Below are 16,803 nucleotides of genomic sequence, written 5' to 3'. Positions count from 1 at the left end.
GAGGCTAGACTCTCAAAAATACAATATAAAAAAAAATACAAACAAAATCAATCACAAATTTTTTTAATATATATATGGAATTTGTTTTAGAAAATAGGGTTTATTTTGAAAGGCTATAAAAATAAAAGTTAAGGGAGTAATAAAGAACTGATTTTAAAAAATAATTAAAAAATTATAATAGTGAAAATATATCTGGGGATTTCTCTGGAGATGTTATGGGCAGTGTGGGGTCAGTTCAGTGTCAGATAGTCCCTTGTTCCAATTTGTACTTTTTCTCAAGTTCTATAGGTGCCCTTCAAATGCACAGTCTCAGTATTAAATGGGTTTTAATCTGTTGCACCTGTCACTTCCACTGGGGATGCCCCTTCTTTGTTTATTTTTGCTTCCTCTGTCTGCAAGTCTCTTCAGTGTCTAATTTCCACCCTGACACAAGGGAGTGAAGATGTCCACTTATTTATGCTCACCTGTTCAGTTACATTCTGGGGAGGGAGTGACAATGCAAACAAATACTACTGGCATGTGTGGGGATTGCTCGCAGTGGATGGACCACACTGGGTTTACCACAATCCAAGGCGGCATGTACTTCCCAGGTCCACACTGCTCAGGCTCCAGGGTGCTCTGCAGGGGCACTGTCTCAGGTGGGCCCTGTGTTTTGTGAAGTCCCTGGGACTAAGCCATTCAGGTTCTCAGGTGCTCCACAGGGACACAGACCCAGATGGACTGTGTTTTCTGTTCCCTTCCCAGGTCCAGAGCATCTCAGGCGACTGGGTGCTTGGCAAATGCACTGCCCCAGGTGCACTGTGTGTCTTCCTCACCTCCTCAGTCCTGGCTGCTCAGTTTCCCTGGTGTGACATTATAGCATAGTCCCAGGTATGCTGTGTGTCTCCTCTAGGGAGCTGATCTCAGGCTGTGACACTCCTGGCAGATGTCAACCATCCAGGGTCCCAGGAAGACATGGTTAGCAACTGGGAGCCTCTTCACAGTTTGGTGGAAGATGTGATCTCTGGGGCCAAGGCTGCAGCAGCCCCTTGCCTTCTGGCTCTGGCTGTTGCAGGCCTGTCTCTTGGCCTCCAGGGAGGGAGGACCCTATATGGCAGCTGTCTTGCTCTCCTTTGACATTCCCTCAATTCTTTGTTCTGTAAGACATTTCCCATGTAATGACTAGAGCATTTCATGGGAAAGGTCTTTGTGTGTGTGTATCTGGTGATCCCACTGTTTGGGTTGCTATCTCACATTAGTGCCCTCAGATTGTCCTCAGGGCATTCAGGCCTGGTCCTTACCATAAGGACTGATGATCCAGCCCATGTCTCCCCACCCAGCCCCCACTCACTGGTGAAAGACGCAAAGGTCTGGGCCACTTCTCCACTGGCAGTTGCAGTTAGGCATATATTCTGTGGTTTGTTGTTGTTATTGGTTTTTTTTCTCTGTTTATGCTGCCCTCTAAGATTCCTAAACTCCCCACAGACACACCTGTGAGAGGGTTTCCTACTGTATGGAAACTTCTCCTCTTTCATGACTCCCTCCCCAGGATGGGTCTCCATCCCTAAATCTTTCTCTCTGTTTTCATCTTTTATATTTTGTGCTACTTCCTTCTGAATAGATTAGACTGCTTTCTGTGTGCCTGGTGTCCTCTGCCAGTGTTCAGAAGTTGTTTTGTGGAAGTTGCTCAACATTCAAATGATCTTTTGATGAATTTGTGGGGGAGAAAATGGTCTCTCCATCCTATTCCTCCACCAACTTGGGACCACCTCTCAAGAAGAGAGTTTTGTGCTCGGTAAAGTTTGACTAAGTTCAAAATAAATTTAATTGAGTAAATTAATTTTAAAAGTAAACTGGTACAAAACTTGAATATGTCTTTTTTTCTTGAAGAGGACAAATTTTCTTTAGATGTTGAACTACCTTTGATAACAGATTTTGTTACCTTTTAAGTGTTCTGTATTTGCTTTTGAAATCTTTTATTGTTACTTTGACTAAGTGATTATTGTTTCACAGTGATCTATGATACTATCTGACTGAGTGTTCTAAACTCTTTTGATATTTATTTACAAAACTTACAAAATCAAAATTTAATGAACTCCTTTGACTGCTAGCTAACTTTGGGATGCTTCAAAGAGGCCTTGAAACATCCAAAAGAGACATACTAACCTAGTTAGTCTCAATGTTATATTAAATTACACAGAAAGCATTGTCATTGTGAAATTAATAAATCTTAAGTTATATTGTACAATAAATGTTATTAACATAGATATCCTAGAAATTATATCAAATTCCTTAAAATCTGGTATGTCCTGATAAAATGTTATCAGTCATAATACTAGTCATTATCTTAAAGTGTTGTATGTGACAGCAGTAACCAACTTCCTTTGTCAATTGCATTATAATAAGGTTTTAAATATGCCTTCTTAAGTCTTTTGTAGTTCTAGGCAGTTATGGTTTTATTCTGATGACTCTGCTTCTTTGTCAAGATTTATGGAAAGGACCTTTGAATAAATACCAGTTTCTGATCTTCAGACTGTAATGCTGAACTGGGAAAGGAATTAAATAATTCTAATGGGAAACCTGATGGCTTCATAAAACTGTTAACAAAAAGGATTCATTGCCTAAGACTGAGTAAACTGGTAAATATGGTTATAAATTTTATGGTTTCTATCTGAAAAATTACTGACTTAAATCTGTGTTTTCCAGGTATAAGGAAATATTTCCCTCAAACTATGACTCATAGTAATTCAGTTTATTATACCTTTGTAAGTAGAAATGAAACATTTATCTTTTTTTCTATCTGCTCCCTCCAGAGATTGTAAACACTTAGGTTCTCTGCAGTTTTATCAGATAAATTAGGAGGGCTACCTTACTAACAGATATAGAAATCTCAAGGTATTTTGGGGGCCTTGAAAAGGAAGGAATTCACCTAGATCTTTTGGGAAAAATCTGTGATAAACCCTTGGCATGATCTTACTAACCCTCAGAGGTTTAGTCTGAGACTCCTTATAAACGTTTCACCAAAGCAAGAAAAATATATATTCAGTTAGAGTTATATAAATTATCAGGACAACTTTTTAAACTTATTTTGCAAATAAATTAGTGTTAATGTCAATATATTTGATAGAAATTAGGGTAATTTTAGAGAGGAAAAAAAAGATGTTTCAATGAATGTTAAATCCAAGTTTTGTTCATGGAGTTCTGTATTGACTAAGACTCACTTCCTGGGTAGTTATTTGCTGTTACACTATATTAATGTAAAGTTTAATTGAATTATTAAAAGAATGCTCTAAGTTTGTTTCTGTAGCTTATCTCAGTAATTTTTGGATGAAGATTACTGCCACCAGGGGATTATACATATTGGAAAAGACATTATTTAAAGGACAAGTCGGATGAAAAGGCTTTCAGCAGGTTCTCTTAACTAGTTAATATCCAGCAAAACTAAAGGTAACTGACCCTCAGATTCATATTTCACAATTAAAAAGGGCCCCTGAACCAGACTGGTCTATAGAGAGGACTGCTGACCTCAAACTCACCTTGAAACAATGCTCAAATAGAAGACTCTTCACTTAGACCAGAATGAGAAGACAATCAGAAGTAGGCAGCTAGCCCAAGATCCTGGACCTGACTCATATAATTGTTTATAATGCTTTCTTGATATCTTGGAACTTTGTATATGAATCAAGTGTTTCCGATCATGGGTATGACTTTATTCCTATTTTAAAAAACAATCCAATTGTTGGGTTTGCAGCCAATTATCTGTGTCTAGTATTTTGGGGTTAGCTTGGTGGATTTCTCCCCTCCAAGATTCTGATTGGATAGCTCTTAGGAAATTTATTTTAGAAGAAAGAAAGTTCAGTCTACTCTTAATATTACTAGATGGGATCCTCTCATCTGGCCAGTTTATAATACCTACTCTGACCCTGGTCATAAATATGAGTTTTCCTCTAAAGTTATTTAAGCTCAATCAAAGTAACAAGGAAATAAATAAGCCAAGGAATGAAACCTCCTACAATTACAGGATGAATTTATGTGGTTAACACCAGACTTTGGTCATTTGAGTTTTAAGGGCCCTTCTGTCTTAGAAACAGTTACATTAAACTAAGGATAACCAGCTTGGTAACACTAGGAAATTGGGTTGAGAGACTTATGGACAATGCCAATACATAATTTTCCTGAAAGATAAGAATGGTACAGAATAGACTAAGTCAGATGACCTGAGAGTATATTGGGCTGCATGTAATGGAAGTTATTGACTTAACTCTTACTTGCAACTTCATTAATACTGCTATCTATGTTATTCCTACTTTGCTGTTTTGCAAGATTGTTGTTTCCTGCATTAACAAATGTATGACTGAGCCTCTGACAAAATATATAGTTTATATGAGATCAATAGGTATAATAGTGTAATTCTAGATATGGAAAGTTACAATAAAAAGGAATTTTTCCTGGATAATAATAGACTAGTAAGACAGGTCATCCAGAGTCCTTTAGCTGCTATTATGACCTAGTCCAGTAAAATACATTGAGTGGCCTATCAGTGAAATATTTGCCAGCCCTAAGAATGAGCCTTCCTAGCACTGTGGGATGAAATGGTCGTGAAATGTCTCATGAGCCATGGTTGAACTTATGGTCATGGGGGGCGGGGGGGGGGGGTGGCATGTAAGCTACAAATTGGTACTTGCCATCTATTTCTACAAGGATTAGATCATGTGCTGCTTCGGCTGCTGATTTTCAACACCACCTCTTGAAAGGAGTTCAGGATGGAGAGCAGAAATGAGTCTATCTGCGTGGGGGGGATGTGAGGGGGACTGGCAGAACAGGTCTTCAGATATTTTCAGGAGCCAATTTTATGAGCCCAATTCTTATATCTCCTCGTATCTAGAAAAACACTAAAATCCTTCATGGTGATGACTGCTCCTCATGACTAGAAAAATCTGCAAAAAGAATTGTGCTTGATTGCATGTACTCCACCTTCACCAAAATCATATATATACTGACTTTCCCTCCACCCCGCCTCTTTGGAGCGATTTCTTAGAGCCATCTGAAATGCTGTTTCCTGGACTATTGTTCTCATTTTGTTGCAAATAAAACTCTCATGTTGTGTGTTTTTTTTTTTTTAAGTTGACAATAGCCTCCAGAGCTCTTGGTCGTTTCACCTCTTACTTGGGTCCCTCAGTTCTCTGTCCACTGCCATCATGTTTTGCACCACTGTTCTTGCTCCACCTTCAATGTTCACTGTTGTTTTAATTACCCTGGAAAAAGCAAAGGGTAGTGTTTAAGGTAGCATTGTCAGACAAAATACAGGATGCCAAGAAGCCCAACTAAATCTGAATTTCAGTTAAATGAATAATGTTTTTAATATGAGTGTGCCCCAGATATTCCATGGGTGTATATTAATACTAAAAAGTAATTTGTTATTTTCTTGAAATTCAAATTTAAATAGACATTTAAAATAATTTATCTGCTAAATCTGGTGATGCTAACAGCACAAGTTCTGATGTCAGAATGACTTCATTTGAATACTGATGTTTATTCTGAGTAGCTGTATGATTTTAAGCAAAAAGTTTTAGCATCTCTTATCTTAATTTCCTCCTGTCTAAAATGAGGATAATGATATTAATTATTTAATAATGATTACTGAAAGAATTATGATATATGAGTAAAATGTAGATTGTCTATCATATAATCAAAATGGTAGCCATTGATATTACTAAATTACAATGACTAATAATAGTGTTCCTCTTGTTAGATAGATGTGCATTTAACAGGTAAGAAAATCTTCAGTTACATGGATAAATCTCTGTAGTAGAAATTTAGAGAACTTCACATAGATAGCTAGTCTTCTCAAGGCATGCATGGGTCATTTTTATATACTTAAATTTTAAGTACAGTTCATCAGTGTCTTGAAAAAAATAACTGTTTTGTTATGAAGCACAATACAATATCAGTAGCTTTTAGGTCTGAGACATCATATAAAACTGGGATACTAAAATAGAATATTCAAGGTAATCAGTGTCTTACACCGAAGATGTGGTCCTCTCTTTCGTGTCTCAGGTCACTTGATTTGGTCAACAGATGGCAAGCGATAATTTCACAAGTCACTCTGCATCTGGGTAATATATCAAGAAGCAGATAACTTTAGAGAAAAACACCGAAATAAAGATTCAAAGAAAGGCAAGAAAAATAAAATAAAATTACTAACAATAAGGAAGACCCAGTCAAAAGATTCAGTGTTCATGAATATATCTTCATTTACTTAAGAGCTGCAGGGAAAAAGCAGAGCCAGAGTCTAAGAATAATAGCATTACTAAGTGGGTTTTGGAACAAGAATGTCAATACTGATACAAGCAGAAGAGAAGGTCAAAATATTTAACAACTCACATGAGCAAGAAATGCAGTAGGTACTATTAGAACTGGGAATTAAAGACCCCTCATTTGTTTGTTACTGAATCATAAAGAGATACAAGGATTCAGATGGAGGAGTCAGAGTGGCCAGGGTATTTATGGGAGGAAGGATTTGGAGGGTTAGAGTGTAGCAGCTTCATGCCAATTGGTACAGAAATTTTCAACATGTTTAATAATCAGCAAAGGTACTCTGGTGAATGAAATCAAACAGCAGCCCTGGATACAAGATTCAAAATAGGGTATGAACAGGCCAAACAGGCAAAACTACCAACAGAGATTGTCTAGAGCTACGTGTTATAACTCTTTTGACCCTAAAGTTGGATTGTGGTGGTTTACTTTTGTTCTTTGATTCTGTATCAGGTGGACTGTAAACTCAGTGAAAAGTAGTAATGATATCAATTTTGTTCATCATTTATCAGGATTGCCTATCACAGTGCCTAATGAATATTTGTTTAATGAATAAAGAGCCAGTCAGTTTCTCCTAGTGCCCGGAGTATCCTAAGAACAAATCTTTCTAGAGTATGAAAAGCTCTGAGAATTCCTTCTGATCTTGAACTGCCCTTGGAGATCTGAGGGACAGAAACTGGTCCCTATCATTTGAACTCCTGGATATCATTTCCTAAGCCTCACCTCAGGAGAACACTAAAGTGCTCTATGATTATATGGCTTCCCTAAAGCAGACCTGAACCCTTAATTGTGAAGGACCGAACCGCAAAAGTCACTGGTATCCTGACCTGTTTCTTAAACTTTTTTTTCAATTCCACTCAAAAGTTTATTTGGCAAATATGTATCCAGTTTACAACTATCAGATCATATCAGATCAGTCGCTCAGTCGTGTCTGACTCTTTGCGACCCCATGAATCGCAGCACGCCAGGCCTCCCTGTCCTTCACCAACTCCCGGAGTTCACTCAGACTCATGTCCATCGACAGAAATAAATTTCAGGAAGAGTCTACCTATGGACTTTAGTCACTGTCAGCTAAAACCAAGATCTTATGACAATATGTTCCCCATGATAAACTGCCTCTATTCATTTAGGGAAGTAAAAACCAGAACTACACTGCAATTCTGTAAGCTACAAATTTCTCAACTTTAAATAGAAATAGCGGAACAATTCAAAGAATTAGCTGCCCACAGCAATGATTCAGTATTTTTAATTGATATCAATATACCTTATGACATTTTTATAGAAAAGTTCTTAAATATAATTATTTAAACCAGAAAGAAAAACACCAATACAGTATACTAATGCATATATATGAAATTTAGAAAGATGGTAACAATAACCCTGTGTACGAGACAGCAAAAGAGACACTGATGTATAGATCAGTCTTATGGACTCTGTGGGAGAGGGAGAGGGTGGGGAGATTTGGGAGAATGGCATTGAAACATGTATAATATCATGTATGAAACGAGTCGCCAGTCCAGGTTCGATGCACAATACTGGATGCTTGGGGTGGTGCACTGGGATGACCCAGGGGGAGGGTATGGGGAGGGACGAGGGAGGAGGGTTCAGGATGGGGAACACAGGTATACCTGTGGCGGATTCATTTCGATATTTGGCAAAACTAATACAATATTGTAAAGTTTAAAAATAAAATTAAAAAGAAAAAAGAAGAAAAAAACTTTGAAAAAGAAAAAAAAAAGACTATTTCACTAAATTTCAATAAGTTATGCTGTAAATCTTAGTTCAGTTCAGTCGCTCGGTCATGTCTGACTCTTTGCGACCCCATGAATTGCAGCAGGCCAGGCCTCCCTGTCCATCACCAACTCCCGGAGGTCACTCAAACTCATGTCCATCAAGTCGGTGATGCCATCCAGCCATCTCATCCTCTGTCGTCCCCTTTTCCTCCTGCCCCCAATCCCTCCCAGCATCAGAGTCTTTTCCAATGAGTCAACTCTTTGCATGAGGTGGCCAAAGTACTGCAGTTTCAGCTTTAGCATCAGTCCTTCCAATGAACATGCAGGACTGTTCTCTTTTTGAATGGACAGGTCGGGTCTCCTTGTAGTCCAAGGGACTCTCAAGAGTCTTCTCCAACAGCACAGTTCAAAAGCATCAATTCTTCAGCGCTCAGCTTTCTTCACAGTCAAACTCTCACATCCATACATGACTACTGGAAAAACCATAGCCTTGACTAGATGGACCTTTGTTGGCGAAGTAATATCTCTGCTTTTCAATATGCTATCTAGGTTGGTCATAACTTTCCTTCCAAGGAGCAAGCGTCTTTTAATTTCATGGCTGCAATCACCATCTGCAGTGATTTTGGAGCCCCAAAAAATCAAGTCTGACACTGTTTCCACTGTTTCCCCATCTATTTCCCATGGAGTGATGGGACAAGATGCCATGATCTCAGTTTTGTGAATGCTGAGCTTTAAGCCAACTTTTTCACTCTCCTCTTTCACTTTCATCAAGAGGCTTTTTAGTTCCTCTTCACTTTCTACTATAAGGGGGGTGTCATCTGCATATCTGAGGTTACTGATATTTCTCCTGGCAATCTTGATTACAGCTTGTGCTTCTTCCAGCCCAGTATTTCTCATGATGTACTCTGCATATAAGTTAAATAAGCAGGGTGACAATATACAGCCTTGACGTACTCCTTTTCCTACTTGGAACCAGTCTGTTGTTCCATGTCCAGTTCTAACTGTTGCTTGCTGACCTGCATAGTGGTTTCTCAAGAGGCAGATCAGGTGGTCTGGTATTCCCATCTCTTGAAGAATTTTCCACAGTTTATAGTGATCCACACAGTCAAAGGCTTTGGCATAGTCAGTAAAGCAGAAGATGTTTTTTATGGAACTCTCTTGCTTTTTCCATGATCCAACAGATGCTGGCAATTTGATTTCTGGTTCCTCTGCCTTTTCTAAAACCAGCTTGAACATATGGAAGTTCACGGTTTACATATTGCTGAAGCCTGGCTTGGAGAATTTTGAGCATTACTTTATTAGTGTGTGAGATGAGTGCAATTGTGCAGTAGTTTGAGCATTCTGTGGCATTGCCTTTATTTGGGATTGGAATGAAAACTGACCTTTTCCAGTCCTGTGGCCACTGCTGAGTTTTCCAAATTTGCTGGCATATTGAGTGCAGCACTTTCACAGCATCATCTTTCAGGATTTGAAATAGCTCAACTGGAATTCCATCCCCTTCACTAGCTTTGTTCGTACTGATACTTTCTAAGGCCCACTTGACTTCACATTCCAGGATGTCTGGCTCTAGGTCAGTGATCACACCATCGTGATTATCTTGGTCATGAAGATCTTTTTTGTACAGTTCTGTGTATTCTTGCCACCTCTTCTTAATATCTTCTGCTTCTGTTAGGTCCATACCATTTCTGTCCTTTATCGAGCACATCTTTGCATGAAATATTCCCTTGGTATCTCTAATTTTCTTGAAGACATCTCTAGTCTTTCCCGTTCTGTTGTTTTCCTCTACTTCTTTGCATTGATTGCTAAAGAAGGCTTTCTTATCTCTCCTTGCTATTCTTTGGAACTCTGCATTCAGATGCTTATATCTTTCCTTTTCTCCTTTGCTTTTAATTTCTCTTCTTGCCACAGCTATTTGTAAGGCCTCCTCAGACAGCCATTTTGCTTTTTTTGCTTTTCTTTTTCTTGGGGATGGTCTTGATCCCTGTCTCCTGTACAATGTCACGAACCTCCGCCCATAGTTCATCCTGCACTCTATCTATCAGATCTAGTCCCTTAAATCTATTTCTCACTTCCACTGTATAATCATAAGGGATTTGATTTAGGTCATACCTGAAAGGTCCAATGGCTTTTCCTACTTTCTTCAATTTCAATCTGAATTTGGCAATAAGGAGTTTAATGATCTGAGCCACAGTCCACTCCCAGTCTTGTTTTTGCTGACTGTATAGAGCTTCTCCATCTCTGGCTGAAAAGAATATAATCAATCTGATTTTGGTGTTGAGCATCTGGTGATGCCCATGTATAGTCTTCTCTTGTGTTGGAAGAGGGAGTTTGCTATGACCAGTGCATTCTCTTGGCAAAACTCTATTAGCCTTTGCCCCACCTCATTCCGTTTTCCAAGGTCAAATTTTCCTGTTACTCCAGGTGTTTCTTCACTTCCTACTTTTACATGTACATTTACAGTATAATAAATATGAAACCAACATTTTTACTAATTTCTACTAAATCTTAAGGAAATGAACACTACATGGATGGGATCAAAAGTCCCAAATTTGTAATAAACTCTTTTCAAAAGGACAGTTATAGTTATTTTTTCTTTATGAAAACATTTTTTCCATTCCTTTTTGCTTTCAAATTTTTTTTCATGAGTTTTTACATATACATAACTGATTGGCTAATTTTCCATGCAAATGTATAGTCATGAAAACATTAATTTACAAATTTATTTCCTTCTTATACTAACTGAAAATAATTGCTGACTAATTTGTATAATTATTCTGGTTTTTCTACATACTTATCCTCATCAAAGCACCCCTCCACCCTTCATCCAAACATGCATTATGTAATAATGCTATATTAGTCAAATTACCTGGAAAATTCATTTTATTGGATATAATACATATACTCTTGCTTCAAAGCAACCCTACAAAAAGGAAAATTGCATGTGGAAAGATATCCCTAGAAAGCAATTTATTTTGTTTCTTTACTTCCAAAAACCAGTTTAAATAAGACCCAAATGTTAAGGGTCAGAAAGAGCCAGAAAATCTGCTTATGACTTTGAATGGAGCAGGTTAGTATTATCTCTGGCCTTAAGAAACTCAGGAGGAAAAAAAGAACTTCAGGTAGACTGACTTCTTTCAAAGACTAACTCATGAGACAGGAAGTCGAAGCCTAAAAATTTCAGGAGTCTAGTAGTTTATCTCTTGAATTGCTTTTAATGATTTAAGATGGTCCTGACAGAAAATTACTTGTAACTGTATCAGACCCACTCTGGGTTCCACAACAGTGGCCTGAAACCTAAATATGGTATATAAAGCCAACTGACCTTTACAGGGAAGGAGTGACACTATATTGGGCATCATTCTTAATGTGCCAGAATTCTTCCCTACCTAGATATATGATGATCCTCTCACACTGTTGAATCTATAACATTCTCCATATTTACAGAATCACAAAAGTAATACTTTCAATTCCTGAAAGAGTAAGACAAAGAAATTCATCATTCCATACATTTCAAATAACATTTTAAAAGGGACCTGCACAGTAATATAAGTGAAACTTATGATGAAAGACAGAATGAAGAGTCACTACTTAGTGTCAAAATACACTAAACAGCAACCTTTATGCATATTTCATTCAAGCACTAAAGGCAGTAAATATGAAATTAAGATGAAAATAACACTAAATTTGTGGGGTGAGTCTCAGTGGGACAGAGACCCTAGTGGGTTGTGAGGCCGCCCCACGTGGTGGTGGTGGCAAGAAGAAGGACTCTCTGGGGTTTGCGGGCTCACCAGCATACCTCATTATCAAGGATCTTGGGGAAATTCATTCAAGGCTGTTAGATCACTGACCAGTTATCCAAGGTGAAACCCGTTATTTTGTGAAAGAATTTGAAGAAAAACATGGTCTTTGAGAAATGCGAGTTCTTGAAAATCTGAAGAATATGATCCATGGGACAAGTGAACATACTCTTCTGACGTGTAGAGAAACAATGCAAGACAACTTAGACCAAGTTCTCCAGAGATTGCAAGCAGCTACTGACTCGGTCTGTAGATTCCACCAGAGGGAACAGGAGTGAAAAAAGATTCATAATGACCTTTTAATGGCTAGTGAGAAACAGCACAGAACACAGTGGGAGGATTTCATGAAAGAGCAGCACAGCAAACAGGCAGAAGTGGACGAGGAGCACAGGATGGCCATGGAGAAGCTGAGAGAGCAGTATCCAGAGATGGAGAAGGACCTGGCAAGATTCTCAACCTTCTGAGAACTTGAACCACAGCAATGACAAACTAATGAGAAAAAACTGACATCCCCCCTCAAAAAACAACAACAACAACAAAAACTGCTCCCACCAAAGCATTTAGCCTCTGCTTCAAGCTTAACAATATATTTGATGGCACTTTTCTGTCGGAAAACGGAGCCCTCTCCTGGAGTCTTCGCTATTTCCTAGAGGAGTGCCACATCCTTCCAGTTTCAAGTGCCTCTCAATGATCATTCAAAGGGTAAGGAGTTGAAGGAAAGTGGTGTCCACGTGCTCTCAGTTAATGTGGACCAGTTTTGGTTTCCATTGATTGATTATCTCAGAGAACTAAGGGTAAGTACAGACTTCTTAGGGAAGTAATTTAATTCATCCTTCTGCAGGCTTAATGTTAATTTATCATTGTGGCTTAGAAAGCAGAGATGGTGTCTGCCTGTCGTGGATTCCTTGGTTCTTGAAGGAATGTATACAGTGTTATTCCGTGAGTAATGCAGACAGAAACAACTGTCCAGGAACAGAGATCATATTGAAGAGAGAGGAGCGTCAGAACCATGTCTGCTGTGCACATGGGGCCACACTGGTCTCTGAATGGCCCGTTGGGAGAAGTTGTTGTATAATGCTGTGTTTTTGCTGGACAACAAGACATGCTTGTTAAGATTGTGGCCTTCCAACACTTCATGTTTTCAGCTTTGTTTAAAACATGCTTACAAGGAAAAGCTTACCAGAAACACAGCTAACTTTTAAACTTTCCAAGAACCATAATCTTGCCCATAGCCTTTACCTCATTTTTACCTCTGTTTTTGCTGTGGGTAAGTTTTGTAAGATAAATAACGTCTCTACATGTTTCAGCCATTTAATGAGTAATCAGCAAAATCTGCCAAGGCCTCCCTCTGGAACTGTATAAAGATCCTGGCTTTAAGTAAACCAAAAGTATTTGCCCACACAACAAATGATCCATGTAAAATGTAAATCCTTTTTAGTGTTGAACGTCCATTCTCATAAGCAGGTGTATTATGATGAAACATGTACCAATTTTGTCATCATTGTGATCTTTAAAAATCTGCATTTAACAGTCTAATTGAGGAACTAAATAGATTTTTTTTTTTTTTTTAATTTACCATGAACCAAACAGCCTGGCGTGCTGCAATTCATGGGGTCACAAAGAGTTAGACTCGACTCAGGGACTGAACTGAACTGAACTGAAAGCAGAATTATATGCAATAATTTCAAGCGATTTATGGCAAATGAATGTGAGATGTGGATAGACCTTTCAGGTATTTTTTTCATTGCCCTTCAGTGAAGAAAGGCACAAGAAAGAAAATAACCAGCTCACTTGTGTTAGCTCAGTGTTGCTCCTGCAGAAAAGTGCCAATGTCTGCCTGTGTAAATTTATGGCTTACTGTCAAACTTCATTCTTGGTTGCATGTTGAAAATGTGATTAGTTTGCATTCCCACCAACAGTGTAAGAGGGTTCCCTTTTCTCCACACCCTCTCCAGCATTTATTATTTGTAGACTTTTGGATCGCAGCCATTCTGGCTGGGAGAACAGTGTGGAGATTCCTTAAAAGACTGGAAATAGAACTGCCTTATGATCCAGCAATCCCACTCCTAGGCATACACACTGAGGAAACCAGAAGGGAAAGAGACACGTGTACCCCAATGTTCATCGCAGCACTGTTTATAATAGCCAGGACATGGAAGCAACCTAGATGCCCATCAGCAGATGAATGGATAAGAAAGCTGTGGTACATATACACAATGGAGTATTACTCAGCCATTAAAAAGAACACATTTGAATCAGTTCTAATGAGGTGGATGAAACTGGAGCCTATTATACAGAGTGAAGTAAGCCAGAAGGAAAAACACCAATACAGTATACTAACGCATATATATGAAATTTAGAAGATGGTAACAATAACCCTGTGAACGAGACAGAAAAAGAGACAGTGATGTATAGAACAGTCTTATGGATTCTGTGGGAGAGGGAGAGGGTGGGAAGATTTGGGAGAATGGCATTGAAACATGTAAAATATCATGTATGAAACGAGATGTCAGTCCAGGTTCAATGCACGATACTGGACGCTTGGGGCTAGTGCACTGGGACGACCCAGAGGGATGGTATAGGGAGGGAGGAGGGAGGAGGGTTCAGGATGGGGAACACATGTATACCTGTGGTGGATTCATTTTGATATTTGACAAAACTAATACAATTATGTAAAGTTTAAAAATTAAATAAAATTAAAAAAAAGAAAATGTGATTAAAGTTAATAAATGAAATAAGTATTTGAGATTTCTTTCAATAACACAGAACTTCTGCCAACCCCCTCTGTCTGCTACTGTAGGCTTGACAAGCTCATCCATCATCCTCTGGTACCTAGACCAAAAAGAGTACTGGCTGACACGCAGGCATGTTGGAATTTTCTTAATTCTCTTTCAGTGGATGGAAAAAGAAAACTTACTTCCAAAAATATCCTGCACATGAAAAGGGAGGGGAACCCTAAGTGAAAATTCCCTTTGTACTGTAGGCAGTTTCAGAAGAGCTATTAATTGCCAGTGCACCACTGAACAGATGCTAGAACCAGGAAACCAGGACCGTGTGTGAGAGCATTAATGATTCCTCCACTTGTGCATAGATTTTTGACCATGTTCATTCATCTCATGTGAATAATAAATACTTTACCATATGAGTTTGTATATATTATATGAGGATCTAAGGGCCTTCTTAAACCAAAATGATTTTATGAACTTTTTGAGCTTTAAACATTGATGCTAAATCTCTTCTTTGTAACTTTCTTAGCTATTCAATATACCTTCTGAAAGAGATGGTTGGTTCTCTTTCCTTTTAATATTTTTAGTAGTGAACACTTTCACTTATATTTCTCAGTTTCTAAATCACTTTTGATATGTATTTTATTTATATATAAAAATCTGCTTTAGTAGTTACATAATAAACAGCATTTCTGCTGTTACGTTGTCTAGCAGAGAGAATATGGCTTCTGGGTGGCTCACAGGATTACTTTCTAATGAGCAAATGAAGTAATGTATTGTCAATTTAAAGTGCTATAGAAATGTTTGTTTTGAAATTCTATTTTTTTATTTTCCATCATGATTTCTTTTTTTTTTTTTTTACTTACATATGTGGATTTTTTTTTTTTTAAATTTACTAGCATGTAGACTTCTAAGTTCTATAAGTTATAGAACTTATAAGTTTCAGGATATATAAAACAAAAAGTAACACAGCTACAGAAATTACAAAATCCACTAGAACAGAAAATTTTAACACCTCTTAGAATCTGAAAGATCAAGTAGAAGAAAAAGAACATTAAAATAGAGACAATTTGGCCAACACAATTAACAGTTTGGTCTAATGAACACCCAACAAATGGAAACAGGCATACTTCCAAGCACTAACACAACATTTACAAAAACTGACTATATTTTAGGTCAGATGGAAAATCTCAACAAATTGTAACGTTTTAGTATTATATGAATCTATTTTTGGACCATAGTCCAATGAAAGCAGAAATCAGTAAGAACAGAACTTAGAAGAACTTATAATTCTTCTATATAAGTTATATATAACAAATCTTATATTTGTTGTCACAGCTTCTATTTCTAATAATGTTTTTGTATCATTTTATGTTGCCTTAAAATCTTATGTTTCTGAAAGAAATATTTATATAGGCCACACCAGCTGGTTAGTGTTTGTATGGTATATGTTTCTCTATTCTCTGTCAGACCTTTATGCTGTGTTTCATGTACCCACTAAAAACTAACTAGATTTTTTTTTTATTTCTATCGATCTTTTAGCTGGAGACATTAATTGATTTACATTAGGGGAAATTGCTAACATAGGAGGGATTATTTATACCATCTTATTGTGCTTTTTGTTCTACCATTTTGTTATCTCTCTGCCCTTGGGTGTTTTTTTCCCTCCATCTTCAGCACTGAGTTTTTTGGTTTTCCATTTACCTTTTCTCTGCTATTTTAAAAGGTAAAACTCAAATTTTGTCTTTTTAGTGCTTACCGTGAATTTTAGTTTGCATCGTAAACAGAATCTAAAGTTTTATGTTTTCACTCTTATGCTGAACATCAGACTTTTGAACAAAATCTGATTGCCTTCCCTTAATTTATAAGGGTTAGAATTTTAGTTTTATCTCAGTTTAATTCCAAAATAGTTACTGTATACAGTCAGTATTTGTTTAAATTTACCTGTAAGTTTACTGTTTTATTATCCTTGAAAGTTAGCTGGGTATACAAGCCTAGATTGACAGTTATTTTCTCTCATTTTTTAATAATACTGTTCCACTGTTTTCTTGTTTCCATTGTTGCCTCTGAAATGACACTTGTCAGTTGATCAGTATTCCTTTGTAGGTAATCAACCTTCTCTTTCAGTTTATGTTTAAGTTCTTTATCTCTGACATTCTGCAATCAAATGTCATTATACTACAACCTGTCTGCTGTGGATTTCTTTTTTATTAATCAACTATAATTCACTGAGCTTCTTGAATCTGAGAATTG

General features: G+C 37.5%; 1 pseudogene; it reads left to right on the top strand.

Moving 5' to 3' along the window:
* The first annotated feature begins 6,456 nt into the window (after positions 1-6,456).
* On the top strand, positions 6,457-12,288 carry LOC147340704 (biogenesis of lysosome-related organelles complex 1 subunit 5 pseudogene; annotated as a pseudogene).
* Positions 12,289-16,803: the final 4,515 nt, after the last annotated feature.

Source organism: Bos grunniens, chromosome X (assembly GCF_055505025.1).
Source record: "Bos grunniens cultivar Pamir isolate PY7600 chromosome X, Bosgru_T2T1.0, whole genome shotgun sequence".
NCBI classification, from domain to species: domain Eukaryota; kingdom Metazoa; phylum Chordata; class Mammalia; order Artiodactyla; family Bovidae; genus Bos; species Bos grunniens.
The sequence above is the reverse complement of the archived record's forward strand: the minus strand, read 5'-3'. Positions and strand labels throughout refer to the sequence as shown.